Source organism: Cryptomeria japonica, chromosome 10, assembly GCF_030272615.1.
Source record: "Cryptomeria japonica chromosome 10, Sugi_1.0, whole genome shotgun sequence".
Classification (NCBI taxonomy): Eukaryota; Viridiplantae; Streptophyta; class Pinopsida; order Cupressales; family Cupressaceae; genus Cryptomeria; species Cryptomeria japonica.
Window position 1 is genome coordinate 552,128,072 of NC_081414.1, and position 17,960 is coordinate 552,146,031.

The following is a 17,960-nucleotide window of genomic DNA, read 5'->3' on the forward strand; positions in this document are numbered from 1 at the left end:
TTTGCATCTGTGTATGCACATAATTCAAAGTTTTCTTCTCTAGGATACCATAATCCAAGATTTATAGTGCCTTGTAAGTACCAAAAAATCCTTTTTACTGCTGATTCATGATTTTCTCTAGGATTATTTTGAAATTTTGAAACAATACATATTGCATTCATAATATCAGGTCTGGTTTGTGTCAAATATAGTAAACCTCCTATCATAGATTTGTATCTAGTTGGATTAATAGGTGTAGATTCATCCTTTTGTGATAATTTGTCATTTGTTGTCATAGGTGTGCTTACCGGTTTAGAGTTCTCCATCCCAAATTTCTTTAGTAACTCTTTTAAGTAATTGGATTGACTCAAGAATATACCTTTATCAGTTTGTGAAATCTACAATCCTAAAAAGACTTTTATTTCTCCAATCATAGACATTTCAAATTCTTGCTGCATTTTAATAGAAAATTCCTTACATAATCCATCTTCTCCTCCAAAGATTATATCATCAACAAATAATTCTATAATCAAGATGTCATTACTAGTTACTTTATAATATAAATTGTTGTCTGCATTTCCTTTAGTAAAACCAATCTTTAAAAGATACTTATCCATTCTTGCATACCAAGCTCTTGGAGCTTGTTTTAGTCCATACAGAGCTTTTCTTAACCTACAAACCATATCATTGTCATCTATCAAAGAAAATACATCAGGTTGTTTAATGTATACTTCCTCTTCAAGATCTCCATTCAAAAATGCACATTTAATATCCATTTGATAAAATTTGTAGTTCTTGTGTGCTGCAAAAGCCAAAAATAATCTAACTTCCTCAATTCTAGCTACCAGTACAAAGGTTGCATTGTAATCAACTCCTTCTTTCTGAGAATATCCCTTACACACTAGTCTTGCTTTATTTCTGACAATCTTACCATCTTCATTAAGTTTGTTTCTAAATACCCATTTGGTTCTAATTACATTTTTATCTTTAGGTCGGGGAACTAATGTCCAATTGTTGCTTTTCTCAATTTGTTCTAATTCTTCTTCCATAGATTTAATCCAAAATTTATCTTCACATGCCTCATTAACAGATGATGGTTCAATTTGAGAAGTAAGACATACCTCTTCATTTTCCAATCTTCCTCTTGTCATAACTCCTTTAAACTTGTTTCCAATTATCTGATCTTAAGAATGATTCAGTCTTACATACCGGGGTGTCTTTGTTTGTTGTTATTCTTCAATTACAGTGGAATCCTCAGATGATACTGGGATAACTGGATCTTCATTCTGTACTGGTAGTTTTAGAGTAGGTTCATTTGTCAAAATTTTTGTTGCCGATTCAGAGTCTATATACCTTGAAGTTCCTCTGAATTGTTCATCAATCTTTACATATTTTCACTTTCAACAATTTTCTACAATATCTTGTTAAAACATTTATATGCTTTGCTCTTAGATGAATAACCAAGAAATATTCCTTCATCACTTCTAGGATCAAATTTTCCAGTATACTCATCTCTTTTGATATAACATTTACTTCCAAAAATTCTGAAATACTTAAGAGTATGAGTATTACCAAACCATAGTTCATGAGGGGTCTTACCGATTTCACCTTTGATGTGAACTTTGTTAAATGTATAGACCATTGTGTTGACTGCTTCTCTCCAATATACATGTGGTAGGTTTGCTTCTAATAACATACTTCTTGCTGCATCCAAGATAGTTCTATTTTTCCTTTCAACAACTCCATTTTGCTTTAGTGTCCAAGGTGCTGATAGCTGTCTTCTGATTCCATTCACTTCACATAATGTATTAAATTCCCTAGATGTAAATTCACCTCCTTGATCTGATCTTAAACATTTGATTTTCTTACCGGTTTCATTTTCTACCATTGCTTTGAACAGTTTGAACTTTCCAAGTGCTTCTGATTTTTCTCTGAGAAAAGTAACCCAACACATTCTAGAACAGTCAACAATAATTAGCATGAAATATCTATCACCTTGTAAGCTTTTAGTTCTAGCTAGACCACATAAATCAGTGTGAATCAAATCAAGAGCATTATTTGATTTTTCTGGAATACTTTTGAAACTAGCTCTAACTTGTTTTCCAAATTGACATTCCTTATATACTGTATTCTGAGGTTCGACAATTTTAGGTAAATCTCTAACTGCCTTAGTAGTACTGATCTTTACCATGCAATCAAAGTTTACATGATAGAGTCTCTTATGCCATAACCAACTTTCATATATATATGCACTTAAGCATGTCTTTTCATTATTATTCAAATGAAAGATATTACCTCTAGTTTGATTACCGATTGCAATTTCCAAACCAGTTCTATTCATGATTTTGCATTTTCCATTTTTGAATTGTAACTAAAATCCTTTCTTAACTAATTGACCTACACTCAAAATATTATGCTTTAATCCTTCAACATAGTAAACATTGTCAGTGTTATGCTTGCCATCAAGAGATATTGTACCCTTACCTTTGATTGAACAAGCTTTGTCATCTCAAAATCTCACTAAGCTGCCATTGTATTCTTGAAAGTTCAAGAATTTACCTTTGTCTCCTGTCATATGATGTGAGCATCCTGAATCAATGATCCATTCATCCTTTACTTCAACTTTAGCTGTCAGAGCCTATACTACTGGTTGAGCAGTAGATGCCGATTGATCTTCTGTTATAGCAACAAAAACCCATCCATTATCTATCGGACCCTCATCAGAATCATCAATCACACCTTCATCAGCAATGTAACAAGATTTGTCTTTATTCTTCTTAAATCTATATGTCTAATATTCAGGGTTAGGCTTGTATGTTCTTCTAGCTTCTTCTCTTAGTCTAGCATGTCTATCAGGGCATCTTGAAGCCATATGACCAATCTTATTGTAGTTAAAACATTTAAAGGGTGCTTTACCTTCATACTTACTTCCAACTGGACCTTTAGGCATTTTCCTTGCAAATAGTGCTTCAAGTTCTTCAAGTTATTCATTTTCTTTCCTACTTTCTTCAAGGTCTCTTGCATAAAAGGCTTTCCAATTAGATTTGTCAAATGATGGAGCAGAGGATGTTGATGCTTTAAAGGCCAAATCTATCTTTATAGTAGCAATAAGACCAAATTCCTCAATTTCAAAAGCTGAAAGTTTTCCAATCAATGTATCCCTAGTAACTGATGTATTAGGCATTGTTCTTAACTCATTTATAGTAGTGACTTTCATTTTATATGATGGTGGCAATCCTCCTAAAACTTTTTAAACAATTTCATCCTCATTTAAGGTTCCTTCACAACATTTAATACCCAAAACAATTTCATTTACTCTTTCCATAAAAGCAAAAATCCTTTCATCTTCTTCCATTTTTCAGATGTTCATACCTAACTCGGAAGCTTTCAAGTTTTGCAATTTTGACTATGGAATCTCCTTCATTCAGTGTTTCCAAATGATCCCAAATAGCTTTAGCAGTATACCTATCTGATAGTCCCATGATTTTTTGATCTGATAATGCACTCAAAAGTGCTTCTCTTACTTTGCAATCATTTTCCTCATCTTTTGTCAAGTTAGTTGGACTAGGCTGACCTAGTACAACAGCAGTATAGGAATTCTTTGTAACTTCCCAGATGTCTTTTCCAATGCAATTCAGATGTGTCTCCATTTTGATCTTCTATATGCCATAGTTGGTTTTATCAAGTTTAGGACTGTCCTTCCTGAAATAATTAGTAGACATTAGATCTCCTCAAGCTGTTAAACTTCTGCAAAAAGAGGACTAAGCTCTAATACCAATTGTTAGGTCCCAAAGACAACTGAGAGTGGGGGGTGAATCAGTTGTCAAATAAATTTAAACCAAAAACAATTTAACCAACTTAATGCTTAATACTGGTAAACCAGTTCAATATGTCGGTAGACAGTTTTAATAGTTAATTGCTATACTAGTAAGGATCAGTGCATGAAACATAAACACAAAGTCATCCACAACACATAACACCAATATTTGTACGTGGAAACCCTTTAAGGGGAAAAACCATAGTGGGAAACCTTATCCACAATCAGATGATACTACTGCAGATAGTAAGTGTACATAAATGGGGTCTGCACATGTAGAAAGGCCAACAACCTAGAGCTCACTGCTCAATCAAAAAATGGGAGTCACACTGACTACAGTTAGATGGTTAAATCCAATAAGAATGTACTGCACAAAATAGCATCTTCATATGCTAGATTCAATACTAGTGTAATGCTGATATGCTTTCACAAAAACCTAGCTTCACCTTCAAATGATGTCTGCGTGTATATCTCTGCTTAATCTCGCATATACCTTCACACAATCCTTTTTCACATTCCACATTTGATCTTACAAATAAGATCTTACATTTATACCATAACCTAAGACCAATTTTAGTAGGTTGACTCTACAAGATATTACAATAAAAACATTTTACAAGAAATATAATATCCGATGCAATAACTGATTGAACATGTCGGCTTAATGCATTTACAACAATAATTAATCATCTCCATAGCGTGCCATGCTGATCTAGAAAAGATAAACCCGCCGGTGTAACCCTAGACCTATTTGTCAGTAACAGCAAATATGTAACTATGAATATACCAATGAACAAAACTTCAGGACAAGATGTCCAAACGATGTCTTTGACATAACCTTGTGTCTTCCATTCCATTCCAAGTGCCGGTGATTATTATATCTTGTCGGTGTACCATATATCAGTGACTGTGCATGAGTCGCTTTCTTGTCGGTGAATGTTGCTAGATCTCCAAAGTGCTAGTGTTTTAGTAGGTGTTGACATCAATGACAAAACCATACCAAAATACCAAAATATATTTTATATCAAACTCACTTAGTATCATGACCCATTTAGCCAATCTACCTATCAAAGTTGACTTTCTTAGCAAATACTTCAGTGGATCTATTTTTTCTATCAGTTTCACATAATGTGTCAGCATATAATGTCATAATTTTTTATTTGCAAATACATATGATAGGCATGTCTTCTCAATGGATGTATAGTTCAATTCATATCCTACAAGTGTTTTGTTGATGTAACACACTACTCTTTCTTTTCCTTCTTCATCATGTTGTGCTAAGAGAACTCCTACTGATACATTTGTTGCTAAGATATAAAGCAATAATGGTTTTCCTTTGACCAGTGATACTAGTACTAAAGGATTTGCTATATATTCCTTGATTTTCATAAAAAATTCTTCACACTTATGATCCCATTTAAATGGAACATCCTTTTGTAATAGGTGAGTGAATGGATGAAACCTATCTACTAGCTGGGCAACAAATCTTTTGATTGATTGCAATCTTCCTTGTAGAGAATGCAATTGACTTATGTTCTTAGGTGACCGCATTTCCATGATAGCTTTGACTTTTTTAGGATCTACTTCAATTCCATGCGCTGATATAATGTACCCAAGAATTTTTCTAGAGGTTACTCCAAATGCACATTTCTTTGGATTCAATTTCAACTGATATTGTTCAAGCCTGTCAAATATCTTTTCCAAGATGTTCAAATGTTCTTTCCTTGTATGAGATTTTGCATGTATGCCATCTACATAATCTTCCATAAATGTATACATCGTATCATGGAAAATTGTTATCATGGATCTCTAATAAGTTGCTCTTGCATTCTTAAGTCTGAATGGCATGACATTCTAGTAGTAAGTACCCCATGCACAAGTGAATGATGTCTTTTCTTGATCTTCGGGGGTGATTCTTATTTGATTGTATCCTGAGAATCCATCGATTAATGAAAACATCTCATGTTATGTTGATAAGTCTATAATTATATCGATGTTGGGTAGTGGAAAATCATCTTTTGGACATGCTTTATTCAAACCTCTGAAATCAGTGCAGACTCTTATGCTTTTATCTAGCTTTGATACTGGTACAATGCTTGAGACCCATTCTGGATAGGTGATAGGTCTTATGAAACCCACATCCAATAGTTCCTTTATCTCTACTTTGACAAGGAGAGAGGTATGTGGATGCATCTTCCTTAGCTTTTGTTTAACTGGTTTTTCTTTTGGATCTATAATGAGATGATGCATAATAAGATCTGGATCAAGTCCTGGCATGTCTGCATAGTACCAAGCAAAATTAATTTGTCTTTGTTTGAAGAATTCTATGTAGTCTTTCCTCTCTTCATCTGATAATGATGCACTAGGATGAAGGACCTTAGGGTCCTTTGATGTACCAATTTTATTGCTTTTGTTGGCTCTATTAAAATAGTAGATCTCTCTTGAAAATATGCAGGGAGGGTGTCAAACTTTCCATCTTTTGGCGCCTCAGGGAGGTTTTCACCATCAGATATGTCCTTTATTTTTCCTCTTGATTCATCTAGTGTTTCCATAAAATGGTTTTCAGCGCTAAGTCTTTTTCCTTGTTTTTTTTCAATTTTGCGACTAGAAAGTTTGGCACTCTCCTGACTACAAGAAGCATTACTTGATTCATCGGTGTAAGATATCTTAGGTGTGATTGGTTCAATGACATTAAGATATATGGTTAAATCATGATCATTGGAAAAGACATTCAATTCAAGGTTTTCTAGGTTATCCCAATCAATTAGTTCGGGATGAAGCAGGGGTAGGTCATAGTCATCATCATTGTTGGGTGTTTCAAGGTTCATGACATAATAGTCATAATTTGGTGTAGAGTAGGTAAAGTCATAGATAGAACTCTCTTGAGGATAGTCTCTCCCAAGTGCTCTCCATTTAGCTCTAACAAAATTAGGATTGGTATTTTGTGATTCGCTCTCAAGTGACTCATCATCTAACATGTGTCCCTCAAACAAATGAATTATATCAATACAGATATCTTTGGTACTACAAGATCCTTCTTGGTTAACTTCAATAGATTCATTTGTAGCTTGAAGTTGGCATACTTGTGTACTTGACATAGAGGATTATTTTTCTATCTTTTGTCTTCTCTCGAACTCAACTTCTTCTAGACAAATAGTCACTCCTTGACTTCTATTAGTTCTTCCATGGTTCTTCCATACCTTACTATTTCTTGTTCAACATTTGATATAGATCTAATATTTTGTTGATATTTTGATGATTGATTAATGACTATTTGTGTTTCTTGTGGTGTCACTTCTTGATCTTTCTCATCTTCTTTCCTTTGTTGTCTTACATATGCATCTTTCCTCTGAATTCTGATTTCTTCTTGTCTTCTTTCCAACTCTATTCTTTGTTTTGTGAAAGATGAGTCCTCATTTGTAACAACTACTTGTTCTTTATACTCTTCTTCACCTGATACATCAGATGATAGATCTGGACCAGGGATAACTTTAAGAAACCACACCCGAACAACTATGTAAAATCCTAGCAAATCACACATTATTTTTGTAGGGAAATTTTCATAATGATGGTGAATTTGTTTTTCAAAATAGGGCAAAAAATTATTTTGTATTGGCGATTTTTTTCTAGGGTACGAAAATTCCATAAATTTATGGTGAATTATACCTTGTTCTATGGGGAAAATATATATTGTAGGAGGCGAACAATTTTTGTTAAAAGGAACAAATATATAATTGTATGGGCGAAAAATTTTACTCCAAAGGAAAAATTATTTAATTATATTGGCGATTTTTATCCACCGCTTGAAAATTATTTAATTTGTTTTGGCGAATATTTTGTTATTTATAGAAAAATTTATAATTTATTGGTGATTTCATGAATTCATTGCATTAATAGACAAAGTACATCACATCACATCAGTACATCACATTGAGTCTAGACTCTGCATGATGTATCAATAAGTGTGGCCTCTTTGACGCGTGAAGGGTGACACATACCTAAAATCCATCAATGATTTTAAACCATTCAATGATCGTATATCAAAGGCTGAAGTTTTATTTCGGCCCAATTTTATGAAGAGTCAGAAAGCGCCTGGAATGGAATTGGATTCAATAGATGCGTATCAAATGTCACGAATCACGATCGATAATTTCGATCATTTAATATATATCTATTCACTTACTGCAATCCACTTTGTCCCCACGACTTCCAATGTGGTACTTGCCAAATTGGTATTGGTTTATAGTTGTTTCCAATTTCGCACACTCGTGCATTTATGGGAAAGATTTGCAGAGATGAAAGATTTAAACAAATTTAAAGAAATTAATATGGTTAGAGAAGTAATTATTACAATCAAGAGCTTCAATTATTTATATATGATCTCTGCTTCTTTCATCTTCAATTATCCTTTTCCATTTGCTAGATAAATCATCGAAGCTCACGGTATTTAAATTCTTCCTCTGGTTTAGGTTTATAGGCTCAGGTTGCTTAATTTGTTAATCTTATTTCTCAAGATGAGAACTCCCATCCACTTGAGATGCATTTCTATAGAGGACCAAAGGGCCTTTATGGGTTCCGTGAGAGACAAAAACCCTCCAATCAGTCTGCAAGGAGGCTAGGTCATTCACCGATGAGGTTGTGCGGATGGTGATGGGCAAAGAGTTCCTACGAAATGAAAAAAATAGATACCGTGCTAACACAGACATTACATCTCGTTTCTTGGTGTCTCTTCTAGACCTAGGAGGAGACAAGGTGGATATGTTTGTTGGTATTTTCGTATGGTTTTGTCATTGATGTCAACACCTACTAAAACACTAGCACATTGGAGATCTAGAAGAATTCACCGGCAAGCAAGTAACTATTGCACAGTTACTGGTATATAGTTCACCAACAGGATATAATGATCACCGGCACTCGGAATTATGTGGAAGACACTTGGTAATGTTGAAGACATCATTTGGACATCCAGGGTTACACCGGCAGGTTTATCTTTTCAAGATCAGCATGGCACGCTAAGGAAATGATTAATTATTGTTGTAAATGCATTAAGCCGACATGTTCAATCGGTTATTGCATCAGACATTATATTGTTTGTAAAATATTTTTATTGTAATATCTTGTAGAGCCGACCTACTAAAATTGGTCTTAGGTTATGGTATAAATGTAAGATCTTATTTGTAAGATAGAATGTGGAATGCAAAAAATAATTGTGTGAAGGTATATGCGAGATTAAGAAGAGCTATACACAAAGACATCATTTGAAGGTGAAGCTAGGTTTTTGTGAAAGCATATCAGCATTACACCGGTACTGAATCCAGCATATGAAGATGCTATTTTGTGCAGTACATTCTTATTGGATTTAACCATCCAACTGTAGTCAGTGTGACTCCCATTTTGTGATTGAGCAGTGAGCTCTAGGTTGTTGGCCTTTGTGCATGTGCAGACCCCATTTATGTACACTTACTATCTGCAGTAGTATCATTTGATTGTGGGTAAGGTTTCCCACCATGGTTTTTCCCCCTACAGGGTTTCCACATACAAATATTGGTGTCATGTGTTGTGGATGACTTTGTGTTTATGTTTTATGCATTAATCTTTACCGGTATAGCTATTAACTGTTAAAACTGTCTACCGGCATACTTAACTGGTTTACCGATATTAAGCATTGATGTGGTAAAGTTGTTTATTAGTTGACAACTGATTCACCCCCCCCCCCTCTCAGTTGTTTCTGGAAACTAACAATTGGTATCAGAGCTTAGTCCTCTTTTGCAGAAGTTTAACAACTTGAGGAGATCCAATGTCTACTAATTATTTCAGGAAGGATAGTCCTAAACTTCATAGAACCAACTATGGCATATGGAAGATCAGAATGGAGACACATCTAAATTGCATTGGCAAAGACATCTAGGAATTTACAAAGAAAGGTTACATTGCTACTGTATCTGGTGAGCCCAGTCCAACTACCTTGGCTAAAGATGAGGAAAATGATTGCAAAGCAAGAGAAGCACTTTTGAGTGCATTATCAGATCAACAAATCATGGGATTATCAGATAGGTCTACTGCTAAAGCTATTTGGGATCATTTGGAAACACTAAATGAAGGAGATCCCATAGTCAAAATTGCAAAACTTGAAAGCTTCTGGGTCAGGTATGAACATCTAAAAATGGAAGAAGATGAAAGGATTTCTGCTTTTATGGAAAGAGTAAATGAAATTGTTTTGGGTATTAAATGTTGTGGAGGAACCTTAAGTGAGGATGAAATTGTTTCAAAAATCTTAAGAGGATTTCCACCGACATATAAAATGAAGGTTACTGCTATAAATGAGTTAAGAACAATGCCTAATACATCAGTAACTAGGGATACATTGATTGGGAAACTTTCAGCTTTTGAAATTGAAGAATTTGGTCTTGTTGCTACTATAAAGATAGATTTAGCCTTTAAAGAATCAACATCATCTACTCCATCATTTGACAAATCTGATTGGAAAGCCTTTTATGCAAGAGAACTTGAAGAAAGCAGGAAAGAAAATGAAGAACTTAAAGAACTTGAAGCACTATTTGCAAGGAAAATGCCTAAAGGTCCAATTGGAAGTAAGTATGAAGGTAAAGCACCTTTTAAATGTTTTAACTGCAATAAGATTGGTCATATGGCTTTGAGATGCCCTAATAGACATGCTAGACTAAGACAAGAAGCTAGAAGGACATACAAGCCTAATCCTGAATGTCAAAAATACAGATTCAAGAAGAACAAAGACAAATCTTGTTACATTGTTGATGAAGGTGTGACTGATGATTCTGATAAGGATCCAGCAGACAATGGATGGGTTTTTGTTGCTATAACAGAAGATCAACCGACACTATTGTTCAACCGGTAGAATAAGCCCTAGCAGCTAAAGTTGAAGTAAAGGATGAATGGATCATTGACTCGGGATGCTCACATCATATGATAGGAGACAAAGGTAAATTCTTGAACTTTCAAGAATACAATGGAGGTTTAGTAAGATTTGGAGATGACAAAGCCTGTTCAATCAAAGGTAAGGGTACAATATCTCTTGATGGTAAGCATAACACTGACAATGTTTACTATGTTGAAGGATTAAAGCATAATCTTTTAAGTGTTGGTCAATTAGTTGAGAAAGGATTTCAGTTACAATTTAAAAATGAAAAATGCAAAATCATGAATAGAACTCGTTTGGAAATTGCAACTGGCAATCAAACTAGAGGTAATGTCTTTCATTTGAATAACAGTGAAAAGACATGCTTGATTGCACATATAGATGAAAGTTGGTTATGGCATAAGAGACTCTATCATGTAAACTTTGATTGCATGGTAAAGGGCAGTACTTCTAAGGCAGTTAGAGATCTACCTAAAATTGTCAAACCTCAGAATACCATATGTAAGGAATGTCAAATTGGAAAACAAGTTAGAGCTAGTTTCAAAAGTATTCCAGAAAAATCAAATAATGCTCTTGATTTGATTCACACTGATTTATGTGGTCTAGCTAGAACTAAAAGCTTACAAGGTGATAGATATTTCATGCTAATTATTGTTGACTGTTCTAGAATGTGTTGGGTTACTTTTCTCAGAGAAAAACCAGAAGCACTTGGAAAGTTCAAACTATTCAAAGCAATGGTTGAAAATGAAACAGGTAAGAAAATCAAATGTTTAAGATCAGATCAAGGAGGAGAATTCACATCTAAGGAATTTAATAAATTCTATGAAGTGAATGGAATCAGAAGACAACTATCAACACCTCAGACACCATAGCAGAATGGAGTTGTTGAAAGTAAAAATAGAACTATCTTGGATGCAACAAGAAGTATGTTATCAGAAGGAAATTTACCACATGTGTATTGGAGAGAAGCAGTCAGCACAGTGGTCTATACATTCAACAAAATTCACATCAAAGGTGAAACCGGTAAGACCCCTCATGAACTATGGTTTGGTAATACTCCTACTCTTAAAAATTTCAGAATTTTTGGAAGTAAATGTTATATTAGAAGAGATGAGTATATTGGCAAATTTGATCCTAGAAGTGATGAAGGAATATTTCTTGGTTATTCAGCTAAGAGCAAGGCATATAGATGTTTTAACAAGAGATTGCAGAAAATTGTTGAGAGTACAAATGTAAAAATTGATGAATGATTCAGAGTAACTTCATGGTATATAGACTCTAAACCGGCAATAGAAATTGTGACAAATGAACCTACACCAAATCCACCGGTACAAAATGAAGATCTAGTTACCCCAGTACCATCTGAGGATTCCACAATAACTGAAGAACAATAGCAAACAAAGACACCCCGGTATATAAGATTGAATCATTCTGAAGATCAGATAATTGGAAACAAATTTAAAGGATTTATGACAAGAGGAAGATTGGAAAATGAAGAGGTATGTCTTATTTCTCAAATAGAACCATCATTTGTTAATGAGGCATGTGAAGATAAATTTTGGATTAAAGCTATGGAAGAAGAATTAGAAAAAATTGAGAAAAATAACACTTGGACATTAGTTCCCTGGCCTAAAGATAAAAATGTAATTGGAACCAAATGGGTATTCAGAAACAAACTTAATGAAGATGGTAAAGTTGTCAAAAATAAAGCAAGACTAGTAGTTAAGGGATATTCTCAGAAAGAAGGAGTTGATTATAATGAAACCTTTGCACCGGTAGCTAGAATTGAGGTAGTCAGATTATTCTTGGCTTTTGCAACACATAAGAACTACAAAGCTTATCAAATGGATATTAAATGTGCATTTTTGAATGGAGATCTTGAAGAGGAAGTATACATTGAACAACCTGATGGATTTTCCTTAACAGTTGACAATGATATGGTTTGTAGGTTAAGGAAAGCTCTGTATGGACTGAAACAAGCCCCAAGAGCTTGGTATGCAAGATTGGATAAGTATCTTTTAAAGATTGGTTTTACTAAAGGAAATGCAGACAACAATTTTTATTACAAAATAACTAATGATGACATCTTGATTATAGAAGTATTTGTTGATGATATAATCTTTGGAGGAGAAGATGGTTTATGTAAGGAATTTTCTACTAAAATGCAGCAAGAATTTGAAATGTCTATGATTGGAGAAATAAAATTCTTTTTTAGGATTGCAAGTTTCACAAACTGACAAAGGTATATTCTTGAGCCAATCCAAATACTTAAAAGACTTACTAAAGAAATTTGGGATGGAGAACTCTAAACCGGTAAGCACACCTATGACTACAAATGACAAATTATCTCAAAAGGATGAATCTACACCTGTTAATCCAACTAGATACAAATCTATGATAGGAGGTTTACTGTATTTAACACAAACCAGACCTGATATTATGAATGCAGTATGTATTGTTTCTATATTTCAAAGTAATCCGAGATAAAATCATGAATCGGCAGTAAAAAGGATTTTCCGGTACTTACAAGGCACTATAAATCTTGGATTAAGGTAGCCTAGAGAAGAAAACTTTGAATTATGTGCATACACATATGCAAATTGGGCAGGCGATGTGGATGATAGAAAAAGCACCACCGGCAGAGCATTCTTTCTTGGAAAGAGATTAGTTTCTTGGTTGAGTAAGAAATAGAGTTGTACATCTTTATCAACAGCAGAATCAGAATATGTTGTAGCAGCAACTAACTATACACAAGTACTATGGCTTAAGAAAATGTTGAAAGACATAAAGGTAAAATGCAAGGAACCTATTACCATATATTGTGATAACACTGTAGCAATTGATATATCTAAGAATCTAGTACTACATTCTAAAACAAAACATGTTTCTATCAAACTGAATTTTCTAAGAGAAAAAGTTGAAGAAAAGGAGATAAAACTAGTATATGTGAACACTAAAGAATAGCTTGTAGATATTCTCACAAAACCTTTGCCTAAGGAGACTTTTGAATATCTTAGAGATCAGCTTGGAGTCATACCACCACCGGTAGAGACTTAGACAGTTGATGATTGTCATCAACTGGCAGAATTAAAAGACAAAACTTTTACTCCGGTATTTGATGAGGAAGCTACTTCTCAGGGGGAGTAGTTGGTATTTTGTATATGAACTTGGTTTTATTGTAACTTTGGAATTTGATGTCAAAGGGGGAGAGATATCTATGGAAAAACACATTAGCTTTTGGAGAGATTAGTATGGAAGCTTTGGATAACACATGTTGCTCCCAGGGGGAGAGATTGTTGTTTAGGAGAGATTATTACTCTCTGATTTCTGGTTATAATATTTTTGGAGATTGTTGTTTTTTGATACTCTGCATTTCTGTTTTGGCTCTTTGATGGTTTTTCCATCTTGTGTTGCCATGAATGCCAAAGGGGGAGATTTTTGGTATTTGGTATGGTTTTGTCATTGATGTCAACACCTACTAAAACACTAGCACATTGGAGATCCAGAAGAATTCACTGGCAAGCAAGTAACTATTGCACAGTTACTGGTATATTGTTTACCAAAAGGATATAATGATCATCGACACTCAAAATTATGTGGAAGACACTTGGTAATGTTGAAGACATCATTTGGACATCTTGTCCTGGATTTTTGTTCTTTGGTATTGTAAAGCGGAAAAAATCGAACCCTAGTCGTTCTCCCCTCCCCAACTCCAAGGAGAGAGAAGGGAGAGTCACTAGGGTTGATGGTTTTCACTTAGGAGAGACTTTACATTCAAAAGAGGGGTTGAAACCCACAAGATCCAATCCCACGTAATGCAAGATTGGATTCTATATGAGTTTCAAGGGTTAAGACATCAAGGATACCCTCTTTTGTAAAGAATGTAGATAGAAAGATTGAACTAGGAATGCATGTAAAGTAGGAAAGATTCAATTATAAACAGAGATAGGGATATGGGATAAAGCTGCGGATCTGGAATTAGTAGTAAAATGTTGAGACGGTGTTGTTCTGCAAATTTGAGCGAAAGTTGACAGGATGATGGTGCCCGGAGTGCACACGGTCCTCAGAAAAATCCGTGAAACGAAGGGGGATCTGTTCGTCTCTGCACAAGGATTCCAGATCTTCAATTATAGCCGCGTACCTGCAACCTACACATAGAAAAGAGAGGACGATTGGGGGGTTAGGGATGAGGGGTTTTCCTTTAGGTCAAACCCCAGTTTTGGAATTAACCAAGAAATGAGAATGTTGTAAATGTAAATGTTTGTAATGTAAACAAGTACTGATACCTTGTTGTAAGAATGTTTGTATTCTTACATGCGAAGGTGTAATGTATGTAGTATGTTGTATGTTGTATGTGATCTCCTCTTCAATGGTTGAATCCTTGTCTTGAATGCAACACTTAGCCTTGAATGGAGACTTAGAATGCTCAATTGCTTGAAGGAATGCTTGAATGCTTGAATGTTTGAATGTTTGAATATCGCTTCCGCGTCTTGTTCACACATATATCCTCCTCCTTTTTGAGAGGGGAAATGTAGTTTATATACTTGTCAATTAGGGCTGATAGACTGATTTTCCCGACCTTAGGCTGACCAGGAAACATTATTTTCCAATTTGCAAACTTAAAGACCCGATGCCCACAAGAGACCAAGCCCAAAATAGGACCAGGGACTAGGGCGTTGGGCACCATGGTCCTGGCAGACCAGGGCACTGGGCACCCTAGTCCAGAAGGACCAGGGCACTAGGCGCCATGGTCCCACCTCCTGGGACAGCAGGGTGCAAGGAGGATCAGGCCAGGGTGCTGAAAAATGCAATTTTTGATGTCATGAACAAGTTTCGGGGTCTCCATTCAGGTTCAATGTTGCACCACCATCGTGAAGACCCAAATGCAGTCGAAATTGCAAGTGTCACAATTTTAGGATGCTACATTTAGCCCCCACTTTAGCGGGAGTATAAGCATACGCTCATACTTTCGGTAAAGTACAAGGAAACAACATTGAAAAACTTTCACCACGTCAAGGAGGCAAGATACACCAAGCCCCTAGTGGACTAAGGATCTTACGACTTTGATTGACAAAGTAAAAGGGAAGATCATGAGGGAGAACCATGACTATCAATAGTAAGGTTCCCTCACTATGAGTCATGCAAGAAAGATATCAAAAATTTTCAAGGCAAAGCTAAATTTGTCAAGAAATTTTCAAGTATCTTGAAAAGATATGAACGGGATGTATGCCCCCCTACGTTAAAGCACTCGTACACGCCTCACCGGGGGTGATTGCTTTAAGGTAGTGATACATATAAGAAATGAGAAAGGAGCACGTTATCGCAAGGATTTAGCCCCCAAGTGTGAGATAAGCCCAAGGATAATAGACACAAAACACAAAGCACAAGGTGACTTCGCTTTCCTCGGGGTCAGTATGTTGTATGATAATTCATGTATATCATATGTATGTATGCATAATTGTTCTTCATTCCCCAATCAAGGAAGGTCACCTAGAAGAAGGGAACACATGTGTCTTTTGAGTCAACATGAGAGAGACCAAAAGAGATCTCAATGCTTTGCATCGTCCTCAAGTAGACAACACTAAGGACAACAAATAGAAGAATGAGAATAACACATAGAAGAAGTAACAAAAGAGAGGAGGAGAGAGTCTGCTATGCTAATGAACTAGTCTAGCATGTCATCTACCCCCCGATCTTACTGATCAATATTTCGGGAAGGCAGGAAACATGCTAGAGGAGGAACATCCAACACAGCAAATGGAGCTATCACAAGATCCAAACAAGGGCTATGTTCATGTTCTGAGCCATGTTGTTCTTGTCTAGGAGCTAGGATAAGTGCTTTAGAAAATTCGTTAGATAAATGGTTATCAACATCAACATATTCATATTCACTATCAGAATGAACAGGAGTAACATTTTCATCATGAATAACATTTTCATCTATATCATCATCAAGATTTATAAAAATAGGATCTTTAACTCGCATAGGATCAAAACCATCATGCATCTTATGTTTAGGAGATTTCGGCTCAATCGTCGGCTGAGGAGAAAATGGAATAATACTGGCTGAAGGTGTTTTTGGGGATTGCAAAGTTTGAGAAGCAGCTGCCTGAGCTCTAAGACGACGCTTTCATTGGCATTCACATGTAGAACAATTTCATCTAGTCTTAGTAGGAAGTTGAGAAGATTGAGGAGGAGGAATGTTCTCATCCTTATCACTTGGGTGTTTAGGTTGTGGTCTCTTAGGTTGAACAATAGGAGAAGAAGAAGGTATCTTCTCTCCATAAGAGGAAGGAGGAGGAACTGCTCCATATAAGGGAGGAATACTTGGTTTAGGAAGGAGACCAAGTCCATCATGACAAGGAGGTATAGGTCTACTTTTAGGAAGTTTATTAGATATAGTCATAGTCACATCCATAGGGATGGGTTGGGAATCTTCTTGAGGAAAGACATTAGTTTTATCTTTCAAAGGAAGAACTTCCTTCTCAAGAATGATAGGAATGTCAAGTTTGGGTGTTCTAGGTTCACTTTGAGATAGGATCACATCTTTCTTCCACTTTTTATTGACTATGATTGACAGTAACAACTTCACCATTATGGGGAAATTTCAAACACTTGTGAATAGGAGAAGCAATAGCTTTCATGGAAGACAGCTAAGGATAGCCTAGCTTCACACGAAATTGTTCAGATGATGGAATAATAGCAAAGTCCACATCAAGGGATTTGTTATGGACCTCAATAGGCAATGTAATAGAACCAATTGCAGGAGAAGAAAATGCATCAAATAGTTTCACAACCACATTTGTTTCATCATAGATCACTTGATTCAATTGCAAAGTAAAAAGAAATTCTTCAGTGATGACATTAACCATACAAGAAGGATCAATAAGCACCCCACGGCAAGGTGTATTCTTGACTTTTGCAACTATATATAAAGGACCATCAGGTGCTCTGATAGTTTCACTGGAATCAAATGTGATGGAAAGTTCTTTAGGGATTTTCTGCTGCTCTACAAAGTTAATCACATTCGGAGTCATAGACACAAGATCATCAGGTGAGACAGAGGAATCATTAGTATCAATCGCATTAGAGGTATGAGAAGGTAATGGATTAGTAAAAATCTGAAGATTTTGGTTAGGAGAAGCTACAGATGTATTGCCTTTATCATTCACACCAGAAACAGAGATAGTATTATTATCAATCAAATCTTGAATTTTACCCTTTAAAGCAAAACATTTTTCAGTATCATGCCCAGGATGACGATGAAAT